Raw genomic sequence first — 25,300 nt, forward strand, 5'->3', positions numbered from 1 at the left:
TTTTGTTGCCATGTACTTTGAAGCTCTGTTATTGGATGTACACACACTTAGAATTTTTATGTCCTCCTGATGAATTGTACTCTCAACTACTATGAAATGACCTTCTTGGGGCTTCCCTGGTGGCACAGTGGTTGAGAATCTGCCTGCCAATGCAGGGGACGTGGGTTCAAACCCTAGTCTGGGACGATCCCACATGCCACGGAGCAACTAGGCCTGTAAGCCACAACTACTGAGCCTGCGCGTCTGGAGCCCGTGTTCCACAACAAGAGAGGCCGCGATAGTGAGAGGCCCGCGCATCGCGATGAAGGGTGGCCCCCGCTTGCCGCAACTGGAGAAAGCCCTTGCACAGAAACGAAGACCCAACACAGCCAAAAATAAATTAATTAATTAATTTTTAAAAAAATGACCTTCTTTATCCCATATGAAATTTCTTGTTCTAAGACACCCTTTGATATTAATATAGTCATGCTAGCTTTTTTATGATTGGTGTTTGCATGGTATAACTTTTCCATCCTTTTACTTTTAATCTACCTGTGTATTTATATTTAGATTCCCTCTAGAAAGTGCATAGTTGGGTTTTGCTTTTTTATCCAGTTGGTCTATCTCTGCCTTATAATTGGAGTGTTTAGAACCTTTATATTTGATAACAGTTATTAATACGGTTGGGCTTAAGTCTACCATCTTCATATTTTGTCCTATCTTTTTTCCCTTTTTGCTTGTCTAATTTTGTATTGAGTATTTTTAGTACTCCAATTTATCTCCAATACTGATTTATTAGCTAGAGCTCTCTGGGTTTTTGTCTTTGGGGTTTTTTTTTGTTTTTTTTGTGTGCGTGTGGTTGCTCTGGGGTTTATAATATGCACACTTTACTTGATCCAGAATGTACTTCCAGGTAAAAGCCTAGGTGATGATAGAGCTCACCTCATTTGTCTCTCTTCCCTTAGGGATCACAGTCCTGTACTACCTCTAGCCCAACATCAGAAAACAGGTGTTTCATACATTTTGTACAGTTTCTAGTTGTTTACAGTGGCAGGGTAAATGTGGCCCCTATTACTCCATCATAGATTAAAGCAGAAGTCCACTTATGCTTTTTTTTTTTTTTAAAGTTATACAATTTTTATTTATTTATTTATTTATTTATGGCTGTGTTGGGTCTTCGTTTCTGTGCGAGGGCTTTCTCTAGTTGCGGCAAGTGGGGGCCACTCTTCATCGCGGTGCGCGGGCCTTTCATTATTGCGGCCTCTCCTGTTGCGGAGCACAGGCTCCAGACGCGCAGGCTCAGTAATTGTGGCTCACGGGCCTAGTTGCTCCGCGGCATGTGGGATCTTCCCAGACCAGGGCTTGAACCCGTGTCCCCTGCGTTGGCAGGCAGATTCTCAACCACTGCGCCACCAGGGAAGCCCCCACTTATGCTTTTTTAAAAATCCATTTACTAACAATTTTGAGGAAGTAGTGGAAAGTAAACACATGTGTTCAGTCTACCACATTTAGCTGGGAACCCACTTCAATTTTTAAAACCATAAACAAAACATAATACTTTTCAAATTAATAATTACCCCAAAACAGTGAGAAGGATAAAAATTGTTTTCAACTTTTCACCAAAGTGTCTATATAGTCAGATCAGTGAGGACTGACTTGAGCCATAAGTCAGGTTCCACATCTGTTTTCTTTACTTACTTTCGGAAGGATCTCTTGATAAAAAGAATTGTGCCCAAAGCTTGTTCTGCTTTCTCTCCAAGCCCAATACTTATCATTAGCTCAGCTTAAGCTGGTTATTCAGGTGTCTTCACAGCAATATGACTTGTATATGATTTTGCTCTAAGAAGTACAACTCTGAACAATATTTTTGTAGTTTTGGTCTCCTCCCTACCTTTACTGACAAAATTAATCAGTTTCCTATACTTACTCTGGAAAATATCATTTGCTTTGCCAGAGACGTAACCATACTTTGTTTAAAAATTGTGGGGACTTCCCTGGCGGCCTAGTGGTTAGGATTCCAGGCTTTCACTGCCATGGCCCAGGTTCAGTCTCTGGGTGGGGAACTGAGATCCTGCAAGGCACGTGGAGTAGCCAAAAAAAAAAAAATGTGTCAAAATTTGATGACTTTGTGCCACTATAGGACAAAGTCCTATAGAAACAATATCCTTAGGGACCATTACAATAAAGTCCACTTTTCAAACATTCAGCACTATATTTCTTATTTGAACTTCTCATTTTCAGCTACTGTGCCAAATCAACACTCCTATAAAATATTTTGTCCTAGCTCATACAGATTCATGGTGTATATTCATACTAGAGCCATATTCAATATTTACACTTACAGAGTTATCCTGTATTGCACTATTGATAATATTATCTTCATCATTCATTTTACTCTTCAATGAACTACTTTGGAATCATGAGAAATTTAATGCAACACAAGAGTAACAACAAAAATGTAGATTTTTACAATTAAGAATTTTAACACTGTCCTGATATGAAACACATTATCTAAAATAATGTATAACTGATAACTGAAATTAGCTATGATGAACTGACCAATGCAGTCCTTGCAGTGAATATGATGAAACAATTATTAAGAAAGTAATAGAATTTCTGTGGAAATCTTAACTAATCTTTCATTTTAGATTAGTTAGGTGTATGTGAACAAAATTGTTCCATCAGTTTTTCCTCTAAAACCATCAAATCACTTGCAAACTCCTTGATAGATCACCAGTTTGTGGACCACCTTTGAGAAACCGTGTTTTAAGGATAGGCATTTGTATCTCTAATCAGTGGTAGTAATTACTGATTTTCAGTGCTTCACACAAAGAAGATATTTAATACCCACATAATAAATTTTTAAACAATATTTTTTGGTTTTGTACGTGTTAAGCACTATTCTAAACTCTGAGGATAGAGCAGTGAACAAGACAGGTATTGTCTTCCTCTCTACTGGAAAGAAGCAGACAATATAAAGAAAACAGGTAAGTTCAGAAAATGTTAATGATATAAAGTAAATAGTGTAATGAGATAAAGTGTGACTTGAGGAGGGCAGGAACTACTTTAGATAGGGTGGTCAGGAAATACCTCACTAAGGAGACCACAGTCTAACAGAATGCTGAGAGATGAGAAGGAGGCAGACATTGAGGAACTGAGAACATTCTAGACAGAAGGCCCAGAAAGTGCAAAGATCTTGAGGGAGTGAGAGAAGGCTGAGGTGCCTGAAGCAGAATGAGCAAGAGGAATGACAGGATGAGAAAAGGCTGGGAAGGCACTCAAGTGCCAGATTAGTAGAGCCTTGTGGGCTGTGGTGAGGAGTGTGGGTAGCTACTAGAAGATTGTAAGCAGGGGAGTGACAGGAGCTAACTTATCTTTACAAAAGATCGCTGGATGCTCCACAGAGTATGGAAAGGTTGGAGAGAAGCAGAGCAAGAGCAAGGAGACCAGTTACAAGGGTATTTAATAATCGAAGCAAGAGGTGACTAGGGTGGGAGCAGTAGAGATGGAAAGAACTAGATGGATTGGGGAAGTATTTTTCATAGAGAATGGGCAAGACTTGCCAATGCATTGAATAAATTAATGAACGAGATAATTAATGAACAGTCACTAAAATGGGGAGATCCACAAGGAGAAAGGTCAGCATGTGCTGTAGAAGAAGTTAAGGAAAGCTTTCTGGAGGAGGCAGAATGAGAGCTGGGCTTGAGAGATGATCTAGCTATGGCTAAGAAGCGAAGCAGCAGGGATCCAACTGCAAACAAATCAATGAAGTGGGACTGACTTTCTATGTGTTTGGAGACTCATGAGTTGCTAGCTTGGTGTAGGTGTTGACTGTTGAGGAACAAGCAGGATAATGGGGTAGAATGGGATGGGAAGGGGCTGAATCATGGAAGATCCTGGAAAGCCCAGAGGGGTGAACTCTGTGCCTACACCCTACCTAATCCCCAGGACAGCTGTACCTTAGACTTCCCACCAAGCAGACTATCAATGAGCCCTTTCGCCAAGTTCCATGCCTGGACCCAGGCACCCATCTCACTGCCTCCCCGGAAAGGCCCAGAGCACTCACTGATCTGCCCAACATCAAGGTGACCTATGAGTCAGTGGGCTGGGAGCTGGAACAGGTCCCTGGTACATTTACTGTCCCTGGCAAATATGGCAACTCCTAACACTCTATAAATGTCTCAGATAACAAATAAATTATACCGTTTTTTTTTTTTTTGGCATCAGTCTGTCTCTGCCAAAGGTGGTGGGTTTTTGCCAACACCAGATAGGAAGCTCCCCCAGGACCACCTTGGAGACCACCCACCCCCTCCTCTCAGCAGTCTGGCAGCCCAGCCTTTCCTGTCTCCACCAAGGAAGGGGTGTGCTCCACCACTCCATAATAAGAATCTGTTACACCTGGAGAGGAGGCCTGACTCTTTGACAGACCCCACTGGTGAGGATTAGATTCCCAGATTCTGCCCCCTCTATGACTGTACTAGATATTTCTCTGCCACGTGGTTCCAGCTCAACTGTGAGCTCCATATGGGCAAGGACACTGCCTGTCTTATATATGTTTGCCCCAGCCACTGACACAGTGAGTGTTTGGAACACATTTTCTGAACAAATGAATAAATGATTGACTTTGTTGTGGATTTGGGGGAGGGGACACAAAAACTACTCAATGCAGAAACAGCTCTCCTGGAGGTCTGCTCACTCCCCTCATGGAGACAACAGCTGCCTTTTACTCGGTTGTGTACAATGTACAACACAGGTGCTAGGCACATTTCCCACATTAGTTCATTTAATAGTCACAACAGCATCCCCCCTTTAGTGCGCTCTTATCCACATTTTACTGATGAGGAAACTGAAGGTCAGACAACTTAAGGTCATACTGTTAGCAAGAGGCAGAGTCAGGACTCCTACCTAGAGCTGACCAACCCCAAAGCCCTCATCCTTTCAGATCATAGTCCTAGAGCGACTCCATGGGCAAAGGCACCGGAGTCTCCCACCTGCCACTCTGGAGGGCAATTCAGCAGATCTTCAGCTCACCCTCCCACCTTAGCAGGAAGCCGTTTATCAGATTAACAATCCACCTGCTCCCACAGCAGAGAGCGGGCCCTGAGGAAATAGAACTCGGATTGGCTGGAACTTCTGTGAGGACAAAAGACACAGGGACACTTCAGGCCTTGGAGCAGGGAAGCAATCTTGTGCTTTTCCCTTTCCCAGGGGAGAGACTGGGATGTGTCCTTTGACTTAAGTGTCAGCATGAAGTAACGAATAGAACACAGGATTTGGAGCCAGACAGATGTGGGTTTGAGTTCTAACATGCTGAGTGACCTTGGACAAACCACTTAGCCTTTCCACGTCTCAGTTCCTTCAGCTGAAGAATGGTTTAATGCCTCCTCCTTCATGGGATTGTCTTGGGTATTAAATGAAGTGGCATATTTAAGGTGCTCACTCCACAACTCAAGCAAGAGCTGTCCTTTTCTCTCTCAACTGGATAGGGTACCCATTACTGGTCCCACTTGTCAGATGAGCAAACTGAGGCTCCAAGATATTGAGTGGCCTACATTAGGAATAGAGGCCATCTCCTAACTCACAAAATGAGGCTCTTTCCACTTTTTTTTTTTTGGCTTGCTCCTCAAAAGCAAAAACAGTAAACCCCCTAAAACTGGTAGTTTCACCTTAAATATGTAACTGTCTGGATCCTCCTCCTCTTCTTGCTCCCCTTCCCTGAATTCTTATCTCACCAGTCTCTTTGCACACAAATCAGACTGATCATCATAAAGCAATAGAGAGGTTCATGGGCAGGATGGGAGGTAAACACAATTCTCTCCACAAGCAAGACAAGCCCTCTCTGTTGGTGCAAAATCATGACTCACTCAAGGCCTTTTATGAGGGCCAGATGCTGAGCACGTCTAAATTGCTTCAAATTGCTTCTATGCTGTGTGTTGGTGGTGGGGAGGGGAACAGCCAACATCTATATACATTTATACATTTACCAGGAAACGTGTTGCTATTGTTTTCCAATCAGGATTTACCATAAGCCAGAAGTCCCACACCTATTGAATAGGCCAAACCCAGCCCACTGTCAACAGAGAAAAGTTTATCTCAAACATAAAAGATTTTAAATCAAAATGGATGTTAGAAGAGCAGGATTCCCAGCATTGTTGGGCAGCCAGGGCTGTCTCTAGCAGCTGACAGGGTGAGTGATGGTTGTTTCTGAGCTCAGACTTCATCCTGGGAGCCCTGGAAGCTAGGCAAGGGAAGCTTCCAAGGAAGGAAAGGATCTCTTTTTGGACTGCAACTGCTCTACGTGTAGGTCTTCGGAAATTCCCGGTGCGGCCTCTGACCACCCAGAGCCTGTCTGTGGGTTGGCCCGCGGTCAGCAGCCCCGCACCAGCCCCAGTCTCTATGGAGCCACAGCTTGGGTGTTCCCCAAGGCAACCTGACCCCAGAGATCTGCGTGGACCCCCCATGTCTACATGTTACATCTTGTAGACTTAAGTCACTGTCCACCATGTAAGCTTTCTCCTTTTTTCTCTCTGGCATTCTCAACCTCACACTCTTCTCTGTCTCTTCTCCCAAATGCCAGCTGCCCCTCTTCCCTGCAAAGCTTTCCTCTGTGCCCACTGGACTCCTTATTCCATGGCAAATCAATGCCCTTCATCCTTCACCTCCTCACAGAAGGCTCTCTTCTCTGCTTGGACCTCACTGAGACCTGGTCACAGGCACCTCCTGCAGCCATCCTCAGTGATGACTTTTTGCTCTCTCATACATGTTTATCTGCCTGAGTCAGCAGACGAAGCCAGATGGTGGGGCCAGTGTCCTCACACCCCCGTGTGCAAGACCATTGCTCCCCACCAGCGTAACTCCCTTGGGGCTCACACTGTCTGGCTGCACCAGCTTGCCTGTGTTCCTCTGTCTCCCTGCTCCCACCATCATCCTGGAGCAGTTCAATGTGCAGGGGGAGGACCCACCCATGCCATTACTTACCCCTTGCATCAAGTCATCCTGGTCTCCCACGTCCATCACCTGCTGCCACAGACACACTGTTTGTCTCGTCACTGCCAGATATGCCATTCACTGGCTCAGGCTCCCAACCCTCTAGCTGTGTATCTGTTTGATCCCTCCTCTTTCTCCCAGTCCATCATCCTCAAACGGCCTTCTCTCCTTTCGAACCAAGCTTAAACTATTCTCTCGCCCACACCCTCCGTGCTTGGCACCCCTATTCTTCTGCTGTCCCCCACCCCAGCCCAGTCCTCTACACCATGTGCCATTCACCTCCTTCTCCTTCTGTGCCAACAGCTGAGAGCTACAGAAGAAAATCACATGCCCCACATCCCCACAAATATGCCTGCACAAGACATGGCTGGTTGCCAATTCCAATATGTCTATTATCACCATCTTAGAATCTTGATTTAGATTAAAATCTTTATAATCTTTAGAATTTTGATCTTGAATAAAAATATTCCCTAGCAGTCCTTGGAGCTAGACATGGCTATATATAACTTAGTTCTGACCAATAGGACTAGCAGAATTATTGTTTGGCAGCTTCTGGGAAATTTCTTTAAGATACACCTGGGATGTGCCCTTTGTCTCTTCCTCCTCGTCCCTCATCCTCCTGCTTGGAACACTGATGCGATGCCTGGAGTTCATCTTGGACCATAATGATGAGGTCCATATCTGAAGGACAGCAGAAAGTAGTCTGAGTTTCTGAGTACTGTAGAGCCTGAATTGCCTACAGTAGACTTCTTTTATGTAAGAGAGAAATAAAATGTTACTCTGCTTAATCCACTGTTTTTTAGGTCTCCATTACTCACAGCTGCTCACAGTAGAAATGAACTTAACACAGTGCCCTGAACACACAATCAATTCTTCTTCTTATCCTTGGTCTGCTTTCTTTCCTGATACCCTCAGGCTCCAGGTCAAGCTAGCCCTGTATCCCATAGATCCCAACACATTCAACTCCCACCTCTTCCCCAATCTCACTAAGTGACCTTACATTCTTTGGTAGGTGGCTGGATATAAAATAAGCATTAAAAAATTCATAACTTTATTCTATTGGAAAACAGTAGCAAAGGAAATAAGGAAAGTATTACATTTAAGCAACCAAAATTATAACACACTTAGAGATCTATATAATAAGAAGGAGACAGGACTTAAATGAAGTAAATGTATTGGAATATATAAAATGAGATCTGGATAATGGAAAATTATACTATGTTTTTGCAGCAGAAGACCTACTAAGTAAAAATTTCAATTTCCTCAAATTATTAATATATATATTGAATTAGTTCCAATTAGAATATAAACAATGTATTCAATGGAATTTTATAAAATTATCTTCAAATTCATGTGAAGAATAAATGACTGAAAATAGCTAAGAAAATTGTGAAAAGAAGAAAAGTTAAAGGGTTTTGCCTTCCAGAACATATTATAGAGTCAAACAGGAATAGAAAAACAGGTCAGTAAAAAAAAAAAGAAAGAAAGAAAATCCACATCAATAGCAGTATTTATGAAAAGTTAACATGGGAATTCCCTGGCAGTCCAGTGGTTAGGACTCCTCACTTTCACCACTGAGGGCCAGGGATCAATCCCTGGTCAGGGAACTAAGATCCCACAAGCCATGTGGAGGGGCAAAATAAAAAAGTTAACACATGATACACGTGGAAGTTCAATTTGGTAGGAAGAGAACAGACTATTTAATAAATGATGCTGGCACAACTGGTTATCCATGTGGGAGGAAGTAAAAAGGGATTCTAATCTTATACATTATACAAAAAAAAGAATTCCAGACAGATAAAAAAATAAAAGTAAAGAGTAAAACAGTGAAAAAAATATTGCAAGAAAACTTTGGAAACTATATTATAAACTGAAGATAGGGGAGACCTTCCTAACAAAGACTGGAAACCTGGAGACTCTAAAAAAGATGAAAGATTATTTTAACCATATAAATGCTTATAACTTTCGTACCATAAACAAAAGCCATAGAGAAATAAAGTATCTGGGAAAATATTAATTTGTATTTTTTTAAAAAAGTAGGCAACTATGATGCAAAGAGTACATTAAAATGACCCCAAGATCATGTGTATGTATATATGTGTCTGTATGTGTGTCTGCAAAGATTATATTGGGGCTCCAAGAAGTTCTCTATGAATAGCACCCCTCTTTCTTGCTCAAGGTTCTGAAAAAGTTGAAAGTAAACAAAGAGTAAAAATGGGGACCAAAATATCCAATTTTTAATGATAGAGGTTAAGTCCCCTTTGCTGTGTTCCACCCAGACCCTTAAGCCTCTCCTCTATTAAACTCTAGGTTGCTCATAGTCAGGCTGAAAACTTACATCCTTCCTCATTCAGTCACATAGAAAAGGTGACTCTTCCGGTAGCTCTTAAAATTTCTAGTTTCTCCTTGATTCCCTATTTCTGAGTATACCCCCATTCCTGAACTGATCACAGTGTCAGAATGAGACATACTGATTGGCTTTAACAATCAGACCCTGGAGTTGGTGGGGGAGGGGTGTCAGTCATACGAACTGGGAGACTAACTATGAGGGAGCTGTGAATTTCCCCAACAAGTCCAAGAACTTCCTGTAAGGGAAGAGGGGAAATGGAAGTGCAAGCGCCCCCTACCCAGCGGAAATGTGAGGTCCATAGCCTTGGAGAGCCCCAGGTGACAGGCAAGCTGAGACCTGAAGAATGAAAAGGAGTTAGCAGGGGAAAAGAAGGGTGGAAGGCATTCCAGGCAGAGCAAACAGCATGTATAAAGCTCTGGAGATAAGAGATAATATGAAGGGCGCAGAAACTGCTAGTATTTCAATATGTCTGAAGCACAGGGTGAGATGGGCATTGACAAGAGATGATACTGAACTGGTGGGCAGAGAGCAGACAAAGATTGTGCACTCTTTGATGATGGGGATGGAATTTATATTTCCTAGTCAGTTTAGTACAGGCTTGAGATAAACAGATATGGGATTGGGTTCAATCCCAAATCTCTCTCAATAGTTATGGGCAACCTCTCTGAGCTTCAGGTTTTTCTTTTTTTCTTTTTTCTTTTTCTTTTTTAAACTATCTAATCTATAAAATGCAACTATTAATAGCTCCCTCACAGAGTTGCTAGAGGATTAAATGACAAGGTGTATGTATGGCCTCTGACATATAGATGGTCTGGATAAAAAGTAGCTGTTATTATTACTATCAGTGCCTCTCGCAGGCCTAGCATTCCTGCCCTCAAAGACCAAACAATGCCTAGGTAGCATGAGTGAACACTTGTGGGCTGAAGGACTAGCACCCCATGAATTTGCCCCTGGACACGGCTCCTTACTCCAGCAGTCCCTTAGCACCCCCAACCCTACGGTGCCCTCCCCAATCTCAAGGTGCTCACAACTGCCAAGAAGCACCTAAAACTCAGATACCAAAGGGCCCCAGACTCCTCAGCCTCCAGAGATGACTCTGCCCCATAGATGTACTCTGGCTGGCAGGTCCTGAAATGACAAAGTAATCAGGGCTAATCTGGACTGGGGAGGGGCCAGGAGGAGCCCAAGGAGAGTCATAGCTGCCTGAGGGAGATTTGGGGAGGGCTGGGCTGGGTGAGACTTCTCAAAGCCTTTGTTGGCCTCCTCTGGGAAGCCTGGGAGACTAACTCCCTCTAGCAGGAACTCTAGAGCCTTAGCACCCCTTTCAGGGCCTTTGCAAGTGAAAAGGCTTACCAGGTCTGAATATCTGGACACTAGGTCTGTCACTCGTATCTCCCCGGAGGCTGAAGGCCGTTAGGTGTCTCTGTTCAGAAGCTGTTGGACACAGACTTTTTCTAGGTACCCCTGAAGGGTCTAGGGAAATGGCAGGTGTTGACTATACGATACCTACTTGATCACAGATATGCACGGTCTGTAAAAGCTTCAACTTTGAAGTTACACAGAACAGGGTTTGAACCTCAGCTCTGCTCCTCACTCACTGTGTGACCTTGGGAAAGGTTCTTTACACCCTAATCCTCAATTTTCTCACCTGTAAAATAGGGAATAGTACTGTTGAGAAGATTAAATAAGATAACATATGTGAGGTACTAGATATGATCCTTCATAAATCAGTTCCTATCCTTCCTTTGATGCCACCAGGCTCCTTTTCCCACTCTTGGATCCTTTCTCTTATTCTTTAGCCCCTATCTAGTCTCCTATCCAAGTGGAGCTACCCAGCTGGTGACCTGAATATACGGGTCTGACATTTACAGAAAGACAGACAGGTAGGAGAAATGATGTTGAGAAACACCAGCATGTAAATCATTAAAACCATGGGGACAGATGATGGCTGTCTATCCCCAGGAAGAGTATGGCAAGGGAGAAAAAGAGAGGGTCTGGGGTGGACACCAGCCTTAAAATCAGGTGGAGAAAGAACTCATGAAGGTGTCAGAGATGGAACAGCTAGAAGAGTAGGAAGAAAATCAAGAGGTCATGGTGCCTTAGAGGAAATACAGTTTGGAAGAGGGAATGAATAATAGTGTCAAACAGTCTGAGAGGTCAAGGAAGATGAAGACTCAAAAGTGACGTTGACATGCCCATCAGGATCTCTGGGTTTCCTGGGAGGTGCCACTCAGAATGATCCTAGATAGGAAGGGCAGGCAATGGAGCCTCTGTCCTGCTTATGGCTGTATCTGAGCTGACCTTTGCCCTTTGCTTTCTAGTTCCAACAGTGCAGGACCCAAACCTTGTCACTACACTCTCTCAGCCTGGCCTGTTACATTTTGTGTTCTATAAAGTCTCCTCAGATGGAAAGGGCTACAAACCATGAGTACAGCACACATAACACACCTGGGAAAGGCACCAGTCCTGGTGCATCTCTAATTTTCTCTTTGATCCTGAGCAAGCCACAGTTCCTCAATGGACCTCAGTTTTCCCATCAGTAACTTAGAGGATCAGAGGGGATTACCTTTAAGGGCTCCTTCCAACTCTCATATTCCATGATCCAATAAGCCACATGAAGAGACAGACTCTTGCTTAGCTTTTTCTGAGCAGGGACCATTTTCTGATGTAAAAAGCTTGCTCAGAAATCACAGGCTGTGTGTTAATTAGCCATGGGCAAGAAAGCATAAGCCCGCCTGAGTAACTCCCTCACTCTGCATCCAACTGCAGGACCTACAGTCATGTAGATTTCAAACACAATGAAGAAAGGATATCACACTGAATAGATGTTTGACTTCAGAGAAAGCCCTGCTCTTTAAGCCCTTTGGTGCTCGTGTCCAATGAGGGACAGCATAAGATTGGTGACTAAGCCCAGCTTCAAATCCCTACTTATGAGTTGTGTTACCTCAGGCAAATTATCTAGCCTTTCTGTATATTGTTTTTCTCTACCGTTAAATAAGGATAATAATATACCTATTTCGTAAGACTGACATGCTGATTAAATGAGTTAATATTTATAAAGCACGTAGAACAGCACCTGGCATGTAAGAAACATAACACACATGATTGTTAAATTAAATAATAATAATAATACATACATGCACGCATATGCTGATTCACTCTGTGTCTCTGCTCTGTCTTCCAGGATGCCAGCTTCATCTTCCACACAGCCTGCAGGCAGCTCCAGGCACCCCTTCATGCTGGCAAAATGGGTAAACAATTCTACCTTAAATCTTTATGATACAACATGTAGGGGAAGAGAAACACATCTTCTAGCAGCTGTTACAGAACTAAAAGAAAGCTTTTCTTTTCAAAAAAAAAGAAGTTTTCTTGTCATTTGCTATAATTGGGTAATGTGGCCAATAAGGAGTTACCCCTTCGATAGGGAATAGGTCAGTCCCACCCAAACCTATGGCTCAAGAGTAAGGCAGTGGTGAGGTCCCCAGAGGAAGATCAGAGTATGATTTGATTAAGGGATGGAAGACGTTTCCTACAAGTCTCTATTCGATGACAAGTACCATGCTATGCTCTGGGGATACAATTCTCAAAGTCACAATTCCTGCCCTCCAGGAGCTCACAGCTTAAAGGAGGAGACAGGCAGTTACAAGGAAGGAAACACAAACATGAGAGTATAAAGAAGGGTCACCCTAGTCAGCCAGGCCAAGGGGCAAGGAGGCATAAAAGAGTGGAAGTGGGGGGTTGTCAAGGAGCTTCCTAAAAGAGGTGAATTTTGAAGGATAAGTAGAACTTCATCAAGTGAAGAAGGGGAGAAGGAATTTCTAGGCACAGAGCACAGCAGGATCAAAGGCATAGTAAATGCAATGAGTTCAGAATGACTGGGGCATATATGGATGGGGAGAGGAAGCTGTCAGGGAAGAGTGGTGAGATGTGAGGATGCAGAGGCCAGCAGACCCCAAATCAGGTCAAATTTATGCTGAGATCTATGTGGCAGTGGCATGAACTCAATAGTTGAAAATCTAGAGCAAGAGGAGAGAATAAGTAAAAGATCAGGCAGAAGAAAAGGAACCAGGAAAGAGTCTGAAAATGTGTTACCAGAGAAGTCAAAGGACTCAGATAAAATAGTAGGAAAAAACATTTTTAAAAGAAAAGCACAGAAAGTGGCAGTTGCTGCAAAGAGATTAGGCCAGATAAAGCCTGGGAAGACTTGTGATTAGTAATCGATGTTGACCTTAACCTCTGACAGAGCAGCTTCAGTGATGGTGGAAGGGCCAGGACTGCTTGGAATTTAGTGAATGGGAGTTAAAAGTTGAAGGGATGATAGTAGGCTACTCTTTCAAAAATGTTTATATTTTGCAATAAAATATGCACTCAGGAACTTCCCTTCAGAAATTTATACTAAAGAAATAATCAGGAATATGTGAAAAGATTTATTTGCAAAGGTTGTACTATAATGTTAATTATAGCAAACAGTGAGAAATAACCCTATGATTGTGGTTTAAAATGGCTAAATTACAATTCATCCATACAATGGAAATTTTAATGCAATAATTAAAAATCATGTAGAAGAATATTTACTGACAGAAGAAAAGTGTCAACTTACAAAATAGAATATCCAGAATGCTCTCGATGTTGAAATAAATGAATATTATAAGTGCATAGAAATAATATTGGAAGGATAGAAACCCAAATGTTAACACTGGTGATTACTTCCAGAACTGTGATTATGAGTGTTCAAAATATGTTCCATTATTTGTACTTCCCAATTTTTCTACTACTATGTTACTTTTATAATGAGGGAAAAAGTTAAGAACTTGCCAGTAATGAAAGGAGAAATAAATTAACTTCAAGGGAAATATGGTTAGGCTTCTATAGGTTGAGGAATATTTGAGCTTGTTCATGAGTGAAGGAAAAAGAAGAGGAGAGATTGAAGCTAGGAGAGTGGGAGTAAATGAAGGAGCCAGGCCCTGAAAGATAAGGGGGGGACTTGGGGATAAGAGCCCCAGGGAGATGAGGAGAAGATGACAGAAGACCCAAAGGCAGTGGGAAAGAGAACTGATCACAGAGGCACAATCACCTGCCGCTCAGTGTATGGAGAGCAGGGAGAAGATTAAGGGGATGGAGGAGAGTGGAAGAGGTTTACTTATAACAGCTGCTGTGGGGAATTAGGAAATCAATTAGCAATAAGTGAAGGGATTGTAAAGAGGCTCCAAGGGAGGGCCCAGCTGCCACTGAGGAGCAGGAACTGACCCCACTGTCAGTTAATTTATTAGCTACAGCTAAAGAGAAATCCAATGAATGTCCAAATGATATCCAGAAAATCTGACCCAGAATAAGTACACCCACTAAGGACTATACTAATGTACTGGCTTATATAAGCCCTGCTTGTCTCTTCTAATTTGGTCTCAGGCAGTCTCTTCACTGTAATCATTATTTTTAAAAATAAATAAAGGAAATGAGTAAAGGTAATAAAATGAAAAAGGGTTTAAGGAAATGGCACTTTATCAGCCAAAATGATGAAGTGTTAAAAGATCACTAACACACTGGACCAAAATACATAGCCAGCTGTTTCCAAGACTGCTGGTGCTTGTTCACTTCCTAGATGAGTGACTGCAGAAGCTGTCCTAGTGTCTGATAATAAATAGTCTCTGCTTTGGCCTTACAGGTAGGTGATTACAAGTTATCCCAGTCTCATAAATAAATGGTATCAGACTTTCCTATCTGACAGTATAATCATTACTATTCACCTTGAAGGGGCAGTATCAGGAAACTCAAGATTGTTAGAAACCAAGCAGAATCGTCATATTATGTAGTTTGTGTTTATTGGAGTCACTTCCTGGACTGAAGGAAAGGAGCTCTCATCCGTTACGCATCTACTATGTACATAGTCTTTGCTAGGCCCCTTACATTTACTATTCTCATTTAATACAAAGTTCTGCAAGGTAGATATAATTTTCTTCATTTTATAGACAACAAAAGAAGCTCAGGGATGGTTAAAGTGGTGAAAATGATAGCACCTACTTCATAAGACTGTTCTGAGTATTAAGTGAGATAAGACATGTAAAACATTTAACACACAGCAGTATTTAGTACTCTCCTCATAAACATTAACCACAATAATGACTATTAGCCATAATAGTCATTCCAGCATTTATGCTATTGTTTGGATTCTTATCATCCCCATTTCACAACAAATGAAACTGGCTTAACTGAGGTTCCAGCAAGGCTCTCTATAGTCAATATTTGAACAATTGCTTTCACTAGGCTCTGCTGAACCACCATGATTCAGTACTAGATTTGAGTTCATCATGTCTTCATTTTGTTCACAGTTAAATAACTTTACAATCCCTTGAGCACATACCTGTGAGGGTGAGGAAACCCCAGAGAAGCAGTCTGGCCTCCAGCCAGAATAAGTCTGGCATCAGAAAAGCACTACTCATAGGGAAAGGAAAGTCTTTTCAACAAATGGTGCCCATAAAACTGGATATCCGGGCTTCCTTGGTGGTGCAGTGGTTGAGAATCTGCCTGCCAATGCAGGGGACACGGGTTCGTGCCCCGGTCAAGGAAGATCCCACATGCCGCGGAGCAACTAGGCCCGTGAGCCACAACTACTGAGCCTGCGCGTCTGGAGCCTGTGCTCCGTAACAAGAGAGGCCGCGACAGTGAGAGGCCCGCGCACCGCGATGAAGAGTGGTCCCCGCTTGCCGCAACTAGAGAAAGCCCTCGCACAGAAACGAAGACCCAACACAGCCAAATAAATAAATAAATAAAATTTATTTAAAAAAACAAAAAAAACTGGATATCCACATGCAAAAGATTGAAATTGGACTCCTACGTTACACCATACACAAAAATTAACTCAAAATGGATCAAAGACCTAATGGTGAGACCTGAAAAACTATAAAACTCATAGAAGAAAACATAGGGAAAAGTTTCATGACATTGGATTTTCTTGGATATGACACCAAAAGCATAGACAACAAAAGAAAAAAATAGATAAACTGGACTTCTTCAAAATTAAAAACTTTTGTGCAAAGCACACTATCAATAGAAAGAAAAGGCACATTACAGAATGGGAGAAAACATTTGCAAATCATAAATCTGATAAGGGATTGATATTAAGAGTATACAAAAACTCCTACAGTGCAACTACAAATATAACCCAATTATAAAGTGGACAAAGGATGGGAATAGACATTTCTCCAAAGAACATATACTAATGGCCAACAGACACACAAAAAGGTGCTCAATATCACTAGGGAAATACAAATCAAAACCACAGTGAGATTTCACTTCACACCCATTAGGATGGAGTTTTTTTTTTTTAAGGTAAATAACAAGTGTCAGCAAGGATATGAAGAAATTTGGAACCCTTGTGCATTGCTAGTGGGAATGTAAAACGGTGCAGCTGCTGTGAAAAACAGTGTAGTGGTCCACAAGAAATTAATCATAGAATTAGCATATGATCCAGCAATGCCATTTCTGGGTAGATACCTAAAATAATTGAAATCAGGAATTCAAACAGATATTTTTACACCAATGTTCATAGTAACATTATTCACAATAGCCAAAAGGTGGAAATAACCCAAATGTCCCTTGATGGATGAATGAATAAACAAAATGTACATATATACAATGGGTTTTTGTTCAGCCTTAAAATAATGAAGTTCTGATATATGCTACAACATGGATGAATCTTAAAAACATAGTGCTAAGTGAAATAAGCCAGAAACAAAAGGACAAATACTGCATGATTTCACTTATATGAGGTAACTAAAGTAGTTATATTCACAGAGACAGAAGATAGACTAATGGTTGTCAGGATCTGGGGGAAAGAAGAATGGGGAGTTATTGTTTAATAGATATAGAGTTTCGGTTTGGGATAATGAAAAAGTTCTTGTGTTGGAAAGTCATGATGGATGCACAATAATGTGAATGTACTTAATGCTACTGAATTGTACACTTAAAAATGGTTAAAATGGTATATTTTATGTTATAAATATATTTTATCGCAGTAAAAGTTCTATTTTAAAAAGTGCTGAACATACAAAAAAGATGGGAAAGTTACATTTAAAGGTTCTAGCAGTTACCTTTAGGGTTTGGGATCACAGGTTCTGTGTCTTTTTCTTTACACTTTTTTCTTATTTTCCACATAATGAACTTCTGAAATGAGAAAAAAGGTGTTTATTTTTTTAAACTGCTGTACCTCCACTGGGATAACAGTGAAGGTGATAAAATATTTCATCAAGCACCAATTTTTAAAATGTCAATAATGATTTTCTCCAGAGCAAATATGGAGTTTACTTTAACACTATGCATAAAATAGTTAAAAGTAGTCTGAATAGCAGAGAAGCAATTTTGATACTTTTTTGGCAGAGGCTGATTTGGATTTTTTTTTTTCAGATGATTATTTACTGTGTCAGCAATAAACTTTAAATTACCAATATATACTGAAGATAAGATGCAGCTTCTTAGTCAATTCAACAAACATTAGTTGAACACTCAGGGTGTGTTGGACCTGAGCCATGGTGCTCAAAAAACCCTTGCCCTTTGAGCCTAAAATATAATGAGGTGATCTTGATTGACTGAAAGTTCTCTCACCCTTTCCTATCACTACTTCTACCGCTGGGGGTAACCATGGTTAATAATTTGGAGTATATGCCTCCAAACATTTTTCAATGCACACCATATAAAAATATTCTTTTTACAAATATAGTTTTAAAAATTACTTTTTAAATTCCACACTTACTAACATCTTTCCTTGTTAGTACATGAAGAACTACCTTTTATTTTAAGTTATACAGTATTTCAAAGTAAAGATACTTCATTATTTATTATTTATTTAGTCATTTCCTCACTTATGTACATTTAAATTGCCTACAATTTTTTGCACAATTACAAAAATGATACAACAAAAACCCTTGAATATTTATCCTTGTAAGCTCCTGTAATTATTTCTGAAGCACGAATACCTAAAAGTGAAATTGCTGGATCATGTCATACACTTTTAATTTATGCTACTTAATTGTATTTTATAATCCATGTGAGTCACCTTAAACCTTTCCTGGAACAATGTATAAACACATAGGGTGGGGATTTACTTTCAAAAGACACAAAACTGAAAATATTTGCAAACGAAGCAACTGACAAAGGATTAATCTCCAAAATATACATGCAGCTCGATATCACAAAAACAACCAACCCAATCCAAAAATGGGCAGAAGACTTACATAGACATTTCTCCAAAGAAGACATACAGATGGCCAACAAATACATGAAAAGATGCTCAAGATCACTAATCATTAGAGAAATGCAAATCAAAACCACAATGAGGTATCACCTCACACCAGTCAGAATGGCCATCATCAAAAAATCAACAAACAATAAATGCTGGAGAGGGTGTGGAGAAAAGGGAACCCTCCTGCACTGTTGGTGGGAATGTAAATTGATACAGCCACTATGGAGAACAGTATGGAGATTCCTTAAAAAACTAAAAATAGAACTACCATGTGACCCAGCAGTCCCACTACTGGGCATATACCCTGAGAAAACCATAACTCAAAAAGATAACATGTACCGCAATGTTCACTGCAACACTATTTACTATAGCCAGGACACGGAAGCAACCTAAATGTCCATCAACAGATGAATGGATAAAGAAGATGTGGCACATATATATAATGGAATATTACTCAGCCATAAAAAGGAACGAAATTGAGTTATTTGTAGTGAGGTGGGTGGACCTAGAATCTGTCATATAGAGTGAAGTAAGTCAGAAAGAGAAAACCAAATACCATATGCTAACACATATATATATATAATGCATTCCATATACGGAATTTTAAAAAGCGGTACTGATGAACCTAGTGGCAGGGCAGGAATAAAGACAGAGACATAGAGAATGGACTTGAGGGCACAGGTGGGGTGGGGGGAAGCTGGGATGAAGTGAGAGAGTAGCATTGACATATATACACTATCAAATGTAAAATGGATGGCTAATGGGAAGCAGCCGCATAGCACAGGGAGATCAGCTCAGTGCTTTGTGACCACCTAGAGGGGTGGGATAGGGAGGGTGGGAGGGAGGCAAGAGGGAGGAGATATGAGAATATATGTATACATATAGCTGATTCACTTTGTTGTACAGCAGAAATTAACACAACATTGTAAAGCAATTATACTCCAATAAAGATGTGAAAAAAAACCCCCACAAAACTGAAAGAGGGAACTTTGCGTCTTTTCAGGAAGCCCACAGAACTGGAAGTGGGTCAGGAATGTTTGGTGGAAGTAGGGTAGACTGAGGGATTTTATTCTTTGTGGTCCTCACTCTCCTTTTTACCTTTCTTCTTATTTAGACAATAGAAAACCATTTTGGACAACGGCCTGTAGCTTATACCAACAAATAAAAAGACATTCTAGGGGACTTCCCTGGTGGCACAGTGGTTAAGACTCTGCGCTCCCAATGCAGGGAGCCCGGGTTCGATCCCTGGCCAGGGAACTAGATCCCACATGCATGCTGCAACTAAGGAGCCTGCCTGCTGCAACTAAGACCTGGAACAACCAAATAAATAAATATTTTTTAAAAAAGAAGAAGAAGAAGACATTCTAACTAATGAAGCTGCCCACCAACAGACTGGAGATCCCCAAGAAGCTTCCCATTATAGGAACTGTTCAACCTGAGGTGAAATGGCCTACAAGAGAGGCCACACACTGTGCTGGTTAAAAGCACAGACCCTGGAGTCAGGATGCCTGGATTTGAGTCCTGGTTCTGTTACTTAGCTGGGAGACATTGGGCAAGTTACTGAAACTTTTTGTGCCCCAGTTTCTTCATCAGTAAAACAGGAATAATAACAGTACCTACCTGATAGAGTTGTTATACATCACTTGTTCTCTCCGTGTTTAAAAATATCTTTCAAAAGAAACAAGGAGGAAATTCACTTTCGAAGATTATATACCTTGTGGCAGTTAAAAAAAAAAAATCCCCATAGAAGTTAAATCATCCAAGATGGGGTTGGGAGAGGGAAGATCTTGAGGGTAAAACACTGATGAAGAATTCTGGCCCCCAATCCCTCAGAAGTGGGTGAATTGCAGAGCTGTCTGGGGAGCAGCATCATAATGAGGAAACTAGCAAAACACAGGAGTTGGAGAAACCATTATGAGAGAATATTCAAAGTACTTATAGGAAATTCTCTGGAGGGAAACAGGAAGTTAGGCATCATATCTCATTATGGTGAGGTGGAAAGAAAACTGGATGGCAGCCAGAGGATGGGGTTTTGGTTCTGACACTTGTGCCACCTTGGTCAACTGACTTCACCTGTCGGAGCCTCATTTTCCTTAAAACAAAATTATCTCTAGGCACTTTACTCTTCAGCTCTCAAAATCTTTGATCCTAGCAATCAGAGGTCAAGTTCAGGAGATATTTGATAGTCGGGGCCCTCAAACTAAGACAAATGAAAGGCTGTAGTATACAAAGCCCCTCCATCAAGGAGGCCAATCAAGGGACTCCTGGAAGGCTGAGATGTGGAACTGGGTGCTCACTGAGGGCTGATCTCTAGGGAACAATTTGGCTTAGTTGCCTCTTTCAAAGTCACAGAGCCATAGACTGCCAGAACTGGAAAGTACCCAGCCTCACCCTCTCGCTCTGCAGGTAAGAGGAGGCTCAGAAAAGTTAACTGACCTGGCCAAGGTCATCTAGCAAGACATGGCAGAGCCAAGACTAGACCTCCATCCTCTTGACAAATCAGAGTTTTTCCCACTACCCCTGCTGTCTGGAAATGTGGATGCTCAAAGGCCTAGCACACAAGTACCCACTTACATATGATTTCTGGTTGAACAGAATCTTGGACACAGCAGGGCTGGGGCTAGGGTAAGGCAAAGGAGGCACTAGTGTCAGGTGCCAGATTAAAGGGAGGAGCACAAAAAAACTCAGCATTCAAAACAAATAATATTTTTAATGCACTATTTAAAAAATTTAAAATTCATGAACAAAATACACAATATCAAAATTTTAAATAAAGACAGAATTGGACCCTGCACGTGTGCAAACCTGCGTCACCCATCTCATCCTATTGGAACCCTGGTTCCAATAAAATTTTGTTTACAAAAGAAGGTGACAAGCCATAGCCATAGTTTGTACATTTGATTGTTCATCATATTGCATTAAAACATTATTTATCTTCATTTCTGACCTTTTTGATGCCCCCCCCCCTTAAATTTTGTGCCCATGGGGAATGCCTTACTTTCTGCACCCTAGTCCGGCCCCTGGGCAAGACAAGGAACGTCCCTGTCCTCAGGCCCAGAGCATGCTATACCTAAAATCTAAGGTTTCCTGACCTGGGGTGGACGGCTCCCCCAAGGGAGTATGTGGATGGGTTCTGGGGATCCACGAATCTCCTCAGATTATAGGCAAAATACTGTGTTCACAGATCATTTCCTGGGGAAAAGATTTCGTTCCCATTTAATTGGTTTATTTGTTGTTAATAAATTGGCAACACAAGGAAGGGCGAGGGTGTGCTCTCAGGCAGGCTCCTGCGCAGGGCGGGCTCAGGCAGGAGACGCTGCCCTGGGGCGGGAGCAGGGCAGGGCAGGGCCACCCTGTGCCACAGGGATGGAAGGAAAAGCCCCCCCGCCCCGACTACTGGGGGAAACCCCTGGCATGAACACAGCGGCCACACAGCAAAGGGTCCTTACCTTTCATTGAGTCTCAAAATGACCCCCAAAAGATTAGGAAGCCCAGCCACAGAATGAGGCAGGAAGTTTGCTTCTAATACACACCCACCCTACCCGCCCCTCCCCCCATTTTCCTGTCTCCTCATTCCTCCTTTATTATTCTTCCTGCATAAAATGCACCTCTTTAAGAAAAGGCTTTCTCACTGAAGTGCAAATGACTTGATAAGGCACAAAGCCCAGTTTATTCATTTAGCTCAAAAGCCTAGGGCCCATGTTAGGAGTCTCTTAAGGCAGCAATTTAAGTAATAGCAACAGGCTTTAGGAGGCATCTCCCCGGCCCTTCCACCTCAAATCACGTCTATCACCACGCGTCCTCAAAGACTTCCTAACACTTCCCTGGTGTGTCTCGACACTTCCAAATGGCCACAACCAACACCCTTCGACAAGTCGTGGAGTGTAGGTAAAAAGCAACATCTCCTGAAAAAGAAACGATCTCTGAGAAGGAAGCAACTCAGCACATCGGCCACTCTTCCTCCCTGCGCTTCGCCGCCACAGGCCTCAGAAAAGATCCGGCCCCCAGCACGCAGGACAGGAAGCGCGGGGCAGGGGCCGCGCGGGGGCTCACGGGAAAGGGCGGGGCCGCTAGACCCTTAAGGCTGCGCGGGCCCTGATTGAAAGTTGATTGATGACGCCCGGCTTCAGGCTACCAATGTTACTGCAATCGAACTGGCAAATATTTACCTTGGAATCCGAGTGACTGAAAATATTTGGTTGGAGCCAGATGCGTCGCGTGTCTGTCACAGAAATATTAGCTAAAGGAGTGATTTAGGAAAATAAAATGATGGGTGGGGTGCCTGCCTGACCGAGATGTTTACTTTTCTTTGGCTCCTGCGGAGCAAGGGGAGCTTCTGACAATCCCGGAGGGAATGTGAACAGCTGGGAAGCAGGCCAGACTGGGGGAGAGAGAGAGAGAGAGAGAGAGTCAGTTTTGGTTTGGGGCGGATAGTTTTATATGAATCAAAGATGTGGAAATTACATCTTCCTTAAAGGCTCTTAGTAATGCTCTCAAAACAATTGACCCTGGAGACATAAACTGTGAAGTGGTTTTGTTATACTTTCAGTTCTAGAGTTCATCTAAAATAAGGGCACGGTGCTACTGCTTGGGAACCAACAACTCCTATCAGGAATGCTGTTTTCTGAGCGGTTTGTCTGTCCTGAGGTGTGGGTGAGCCAATTCATATAGCTTAACGTTGAAAAGATGCTTTCAACATGCCTGGCACTGTGGTCAACTACACTGGCCCATTGCCTAGCAATTCTCACAACCAGCACAAACCCGGGATGAGTTATCATTAGCTAGCTCCATTTTACAGATGAGAATCAGCTACAGAAACATTGAATGACTTGCCCAAGACCTCACGACTCACGAGTGGCAGAGCTGGAATCGAAACCCAGACAGTCTGACTCTGCTCTTTGCCTCCCCTTGAGAGCGTCAGTGATCGTGAGGTGCATCTCTGGCCTGTAATCCTACAGGTGAGGGGAATGAGTCTCCTGCTGCTGACTGGGAGGCTTTGTGTGTCTGTGGCCAAAACCTATTTTATTGATCTCTGTTGCTATCCTATGTGGTGCTAGGAGATGCTGCTAGTGAGGAGAGTAAAATTTAAATGTAACTAAAATAAGCCTCTAGTAAAGAATTCCAAAAAAGGAGTCAATATTTGATTTCTTTTTCAAATGTAAAGAGAATACAAGGTATATGGTGGTGTGGACTCAAGTGATAGTCTTCACCTCTCAAGGGAAGAAACAAATACTCAGAGGAGGCATATTGAGTACCTGACACCCATTACAGATTGGACCCACTTTCTCCAACCATCCTTAACATACTCTTAAACTAGAATCTGTGTCTGAAGACATGACTTTTTTAAAGAGGTTACATTCAATCAAATAGTTACTTTACATTCAGTCAAACAACTGATTTTTGGGGGGGATCAACTGATTGTTTTAAATTGAACTAAGCACTGTTTTTCTAGATCTAATTCTGTGTTAACAGAAACCCTGTGATATGAAATTGGAGTTACCAAAATATAATTTCCAGATTCCCAGTCTCTTAGCCTAGAAACCTTCAAATCATCTTAGCCCGCCTCGCCTTTGCTACTCACATCTTCCTCAAAACTTTCAGCGACTCCCCTCTGCGTTGAGATGACCACCAAGCTTTAGCCTACCATTCTAGGCAGTCCTTGATCTGTCCCAGGCTAACTGGAAGCACAAATGTGGGAACCAAGAGAGCCTGAGGTTTAATTCCATCCCTACGACTGAATAACTGAGGAGACTTCCTTTCTCTGTGGGCTTTAGTGCCTTCATCTCTAAAATGAAGATGTTGGGATAAATGATTCACTGGCCCTCATAGTGGAATACTCTTGGCATCTGCCCCTCTAGCCTTCTTTCCTGTGTCTCCCCTTCATGTACCACAAACCTGAGCCCCAGTACACCCAGGAGCCTGCACATTCCCATCTCTGCCTTATCTGGAATGTCCCTCCTCCCTCTTCTCCAGACAACCAAATCCTTTGCTTAAAGACTCAGATGTAATGCCATCTCTCTCATGAAGCTTTCTCGATTTCCTTGGTGGAAAGTCATTTATTCAGTCTAGCAACTGCATAACCTAGTAGCTGACCCTCCTTTTGAGCACAGAGCCATATTTGGATCATCTATATACCTTCAGGGTCCAGGTCATCTTTGTATCCTCTCCAATGCCAGGCAAAAGGAAGGCATTAAAAGCAGCAGGTAATAAATGGGAATTAAATGTTAGCTTGTGTTAACTACCAGCAAGTAGTATATACCTATTAAATGTAAGCTATTCTTTTTTAATGTTGATAATAATAGATCTATATTGAATGAGTGAATGAATGAAATAAATTGCAAACAAAAAAAACCTACGAAAATATGCCAAGTTTTGTTAGGCTGGGTCTCTAGACATGAAGTAAAAGAACATATATTTTTCCTGGAAACATCCAGTAAACTGAGGCAATATTTGGGGTCAGAATTTCCAGTTGTGCATGTATAGACATATTTAAAATTTAAAGAGCCATAGGAACCTTAAAGTTTTGAATGGGTAGTCTACATCAGATTTTATAAATTTATTTTATTTATTCATTTTTTTGGCTGCATTGGGTCTTCGTTGCTGCGCACAGGCTTTCTCTAGTTGCAGTGAGCGGGGGCTACTCTTCATTGCGATGCACAGGCTTCTCATTGTGATGGCTTCTCTTGTTGTAAAGCACGGGCTCTAGACATGTGGGCTTCAGTAATTATGGCGCACAGCTCAGTAGTTGT

The sequence above is a fragment of the Balaenoptera acutorostrata genome, chromosome 1, assembly GCF_949987535.1.
Source record: "Balaenoptera acutorostrata chromosome 1, mBalAcu1.1, whole genome shotgun sequence".
Classification (NCBI taxonomy): Eukaryota; Metazoa; Chordata; class Mammalia; order Artiodactyla; family Balaenopteridae; genus Balaenoptera; species Balaenoptera acutorostrata.